The sequence below is a fragment of the Crocodylus porosus genome, unplaced genomic scaffold (assembly GCF_001723895.1).
Source record: "Crocodylus porosus isolate Cpor-Errol unplaced genomic scaffold, CroPor_comp1, whole genome shotgun sequence".
In the NCBI taxonomy this organism is placed as follows: Eukaryota; Metazoa; Chordata; order Crocodylia; family Crocodylidae; genus Crocodylus; species Crocodylus porosus.
This window is the reverse complement of record NW_017728931.1, coordinates 59337547-59342060: the sequence shown is the minus strand read 5'-3', so window position 1 is coordinate 59342060 and position 4514 is coordinate 59337547. Positions and strand designations below refer to the sequence as shown.

General features: G+C 50.3%; 1 long non-coding RNA gene across 1 annotated transcript in view; it reads left to right on the top strand.

Annotated features, from left to right (window-relative positions):
• The first annotated feature begins 105 nt into the window (after positions 1 to 105).
• Positions 106 to 4514, top strand: part of LOC109316079 — a 12641-nt gene continuing 8232 nt past the window's right edge. Inside the window, exon 1 of the long non-coding RNA XR_002102669.1 lies at positions 106 to 278. This is a non-coding gene — a long non-coding RNA (uncharacterized LOC109316079). The remainder of the gene's footprint in view (positions 279 to 4514) is intronic.

The following is a 4514-nucleotide window of genomic DNA, read 5'->3' as shown; positions in this document are numbered from 1 at the left end:
CCGACGACCTTTAGGGGAGAGACGGGAAAGCTCCGAGCTCGGGGTGCTCCTTTGCCAGCCCGGCCACCATCTTACATTGGGGAGACTGCCCCGGACGCCGCCCCCACCGCGCCTGCGCGTATCGCCGGGGGCGTGGCCCGAGCAGCAGGCCGGGGGACGCGCGCGCAGTCGAGGGAGGTATCCCCGCGGGGCATGATGGGACTTGTAGTCCGTCAGGGCAGGAAGCGGAGGCGGCGGGAGGCGCTGTTGAGTGCCGGGGGGGGGCGTGCAGGGTGATCGTGAGTGTGTCTGGCTTGACCCTTTTGAGGCTGGGGAAGAGCGGGTTTGCACTTCGGGACTCTGGGCTTTCAGGCTAGGCACAGACAGGCAACAAGCCTGAGGCTGAAGCAGTTCAATCTTTTCAGGTTAATCTAAACTGCATAGATTGGACGGATAAGCAAGTGAACAGACGTTCAAGTTTAGCCTGCAAGGAAGGGTTTGCAGGGGAAGCATAGAGTTGCCAGCTCTCTGGCTGAAGCTATTCTGGGAGACTTCTTTGGCCCAACATGAGGTAATGTCATTAATTGTAGTTTTCAACCCCTTGGCAATATCAATCTCCCAGATTGCTTTCAGTAGTCACATGGAGATCCATGCCGATTCTGGTAGACTCCCAGACAATCCAGGAGGGTTGGAAACCCTAGGGAAATGCAAAGCATCCTGGGGTGCTGGGGGACTGTGAGTTAACTTGAATCCAGTGGGGATCTGGAGCAGAAGTTTAATAAACACATTTAACCTAAATCAGCTAAGTCTGATACTACATCCATCCAGGTTTATCATAAATGGGTTTCAGCCATTTTGAAAGTGGTTTATGTGCCCTGAACTTCTCTTGTGTTACAGATTTAACTGGTTTCTGATCACTTATACTGGTTTCTCTGTGATTTCTGTCCCTAGCCTCAGTGATGCCCCTGCAACTCCATCCTTGGCTTGAGCCTCCTTCCCTGCTCCCCCCATCCACCAGGCACCCTTCAGCCTTGCCCCACTCTATTTGCTCCCCTTGGGCTTTGGACTGGCCTGCCTCACCCTCTTATAAGTTGTCACAAGCCAGAGTTGTCCCACCCCAGCGTTTGGTGCACGTTTGCAAGGCCAAGCAGGGCATTTCTGTGACCCTTCTGCCCTGAAGAGTCAGTGCCCTGTTTTCTTAGAATCATAGAAAATTAGGGTGGGAACAGACCTTGGCAGGTCCTCTAGTACAGCGTTTCCCAACCGATGTGCCACAACACTGGTGTGCCATCAGGCATGTCCAGGTGTGCCACGGCATTTTGGGCTGGAGCCACGCTCCCTTTGGGCTGAAGCCACGCCCCAGCCTGCTGCCACTGTGAACTCACAGACAGGGGGTGTGGCTCCAGCCCAAAGTGCCATCTGGCTGGCTGCATGCCACCCCCTACTTGTCAATGTTCAGCTGGCCATGCACACCCCACCCCCTGCTCTGCGTCCAGTGTGCCACGGTGCTTTTTTATTTAGGTAAGTGTGCCATGGGGTGAAAAAGGTTGGGAAACACTGATTTAGTCCAACCCCAACTAGATCATTCCAGCCAGGGCTTGGTCGAGTTGCGCCTTAAAAACCTCCAAGGATGGAGAGTCTACCACCTCTCTAAGTAACCTGTTCCAGTGCTTCACCACCTTCCTAGTGAGAGTTTTTCCTAATATCCAAGTGAAACCTCCCTTGCTACAACTTGAGATAATAGATTTCATAGACATTAAGGGCTGGAAGGGACCTCATGAAATCATCGAGTCCAGCCCCCCTGCCATAGGCAGGAAGTCTGCTGGGGTCAAATGATCCTAACAAGATATGCATCCAAATGCCTTTTGAATGAGTCCAGAGTAGGTGCTTGTACTACCTCTGGGGTGAGTCTGTTCTAGACCCTAAACACTTGGACTGTAAAGTTTTTCCTTGTGTCCAGTCGGCCTTCTAGAAGTTTGTGTCTGTTAGACCTAGTTATCCCTTGGGGAGCCCTGGTGAACAGCTGTTCTCCCAGATCCTGGTGCACCCCCTTTATATACTTATAGGCTGCCACCAAGTCCCCCCTAAGCCTTCTCTTCTCCAGGCTGAGGAGTCCCATGTCCCTCAGTCTCTCCTCATAAGGTTTGCTTTCTTGGCCTTTGATCATGCAGATGACTGTCCTTTGGACTCTCTCGAGCTTATCCACATCCCTCCTGAAATAAGAAGCCCAAAACTGGATGCAGCACTCTAGCTGCAGCCTCACTAAGGCCCAGTACAGCGAGAGGATGACATCTTTGGTTTTGCTTGAGATGCATTGGTGGATGCATGCCAGAGTTTGGTTTGCTTTGCCAGCTACGGCATCACATTGGTGGCTTATGTTCATCCCATGGTCAGTCAAGACCCCCAAGTTTCTTTTGGTCTTGGTGCTAGCGAGTGTAGCACTGCCAAGTATGATGCTGGTTTTCACTCCCAAGGTGGATCACCCTGCACTTCTCTACATTAAATACCATCAGGTTTTGGTCTGACCACCTTGCGAGCCTGTCCAGGTCAGCCTATATCCCCAGCATGTCCACCAGTGTGACCCTCATAGTTTAGTGTCATATGTGAATTTTGCCAGTCCACATCTGATGCCTGAATCCAGATCACTTATGAAGATGTTGAAGAGTACTGGCCAGAGTACCGAGCCCTGAGGGACACCACTGGTCACTTTGTGCCAAATTGATTTGCTCCCATCAACTAATACTCTTTGAGCCTGACTCTGGAGCCAGTTCCCCAGCCATCAGACCATGAGATGGTTGAGGCCATAGTTCTCCAGTTCAGTCATGAGGACATCATGGGAGACCAAGTCAAAGGCCTTCATGAAATCCAGATATATGACATCAACCTCATTTCCATTGTTCAGGAAATGCATCACCTGGTTATATAAAGAGACAAGGTTGGTCAGGCAGGACATTCCAGCAACAAAGCCATGTTGGCTGGAGCTCAGAAAGTTGCCTTCCGTTAGCCTGCTGCTGATGGAACCCTTGATCATTTTCTCCAGGATCTTTCCAGGGATGGATGTCAGACTGATTGGCCTGTAATTCCCTGGGTCTTGCTTCCTTCCTTTCTTGAAGACTGGGACCACATTGGCTCTTTTCCAGTCACCCGGTACCTCTCCTGAGCACCATGAGTTCTCAAATGTCTTTACCATAGTGCATGCTATGATGTCTACCAGCTCCTTCAAGACTCTCGGGTGCATTCTGTTTGGGCCCCTGGATTTGTGGATATTGAGCCTCTCAGGGTGTTTCCTTACTTGATCTACATCAATTGTGGGCCCATCTCCTTCCCCCTGGATGCTTTGCATCCTATCTGACAGAGTTACCTCTTTGGATGGGTCATGCAAAGTAATTGTTTAGGAGACTGGCCTTTTCCTGAGTCATTGCTTCTTGTTCTGTAATTTAGGAGATTGGCCTTTTCCTGAGTCACTGCTCCTTGTTCTGTCGTTGCAAAAGATCATTGCTCCTTGTTCTGTCGTCTGTCACCACTGAGAACAGTTCAGCTCCATCCGCTTTGGAACCCACCTTCAGGTAGTTAAAAGCTGCTATCAAATCCCCTCGCAGTCTTTTCCTAGCTTCTTCTGCTAGCTCCTTACAAAGTGGCATCAATTTATAATCTGGGCTTTCGCGTAACACTTTTCCTAGCTCAAAGCCAGTTCTTCCTAACCCCGAGCGGCTTCACAAGCCAGCCCAACTTTACAAAAACCCATGGATCAAACCCACGGCAAGAAGCAGCTTTTAAGTAAGGAACACGTTCCACAATCTCCTTGTTGGGGCTTAGTCCTGCTTCCGCTGACTTCTGGCTAAGCAGGGCACTGTTATTTGTACATCCCAAGGTATGGGTTTAATAAATTCCCAAGCTGTGCTATTTTATGAGGGAACAGAGTGGCTGTTCCCAATGGAAGGCTGTTGCCTTGCCTAATTCCCAGGGTGCTGGACCCTGTGGCGGTATCCTGTTTAGGTTGGTGAGTACACAAGATGTCTTCTGAGGGTTTTATATGCCCTGTAGACAAACCATGAATGAATGACTCAGTGCAGGGTGCTCCAGGGCTGCATACTGCATGTCAGCACCCTTCCCCACCTCCCATTTCTGTCTGTGGGTTCAAAATATTTTTGCAAGAAAAACACAGTAACTCTTTTTGTGGGAAGAGGCAGATCCAGGGGGCAGATCCACTAGTGCATGGTTTTCATAATTTATTGGGTATTTTTAGGGGCTGGAAGGGACCTTATGGATCATCAGGTCTAGCCTCCTGCACCTGGGCAGGAAAAACCACTGGGGTCAGATGACCTCAGCAAGATGAGCATCAAGATGCTTTTTGAAGATCTCCAGGGTGGGTAACTGTACCACCTCTGGGGGGGGAGACTGCTCCGAACCCTCAGTACTCAACTTGTAAAGAAGTTTTTTCTTATGTCTAGTCTGAAGCAATCTTCAGTCAGCTTGTGCCCATTATTTCTAGTCCTCCCCTGGAGGTCCTTGGTGAATAGTTGCTTCCCCAGGCC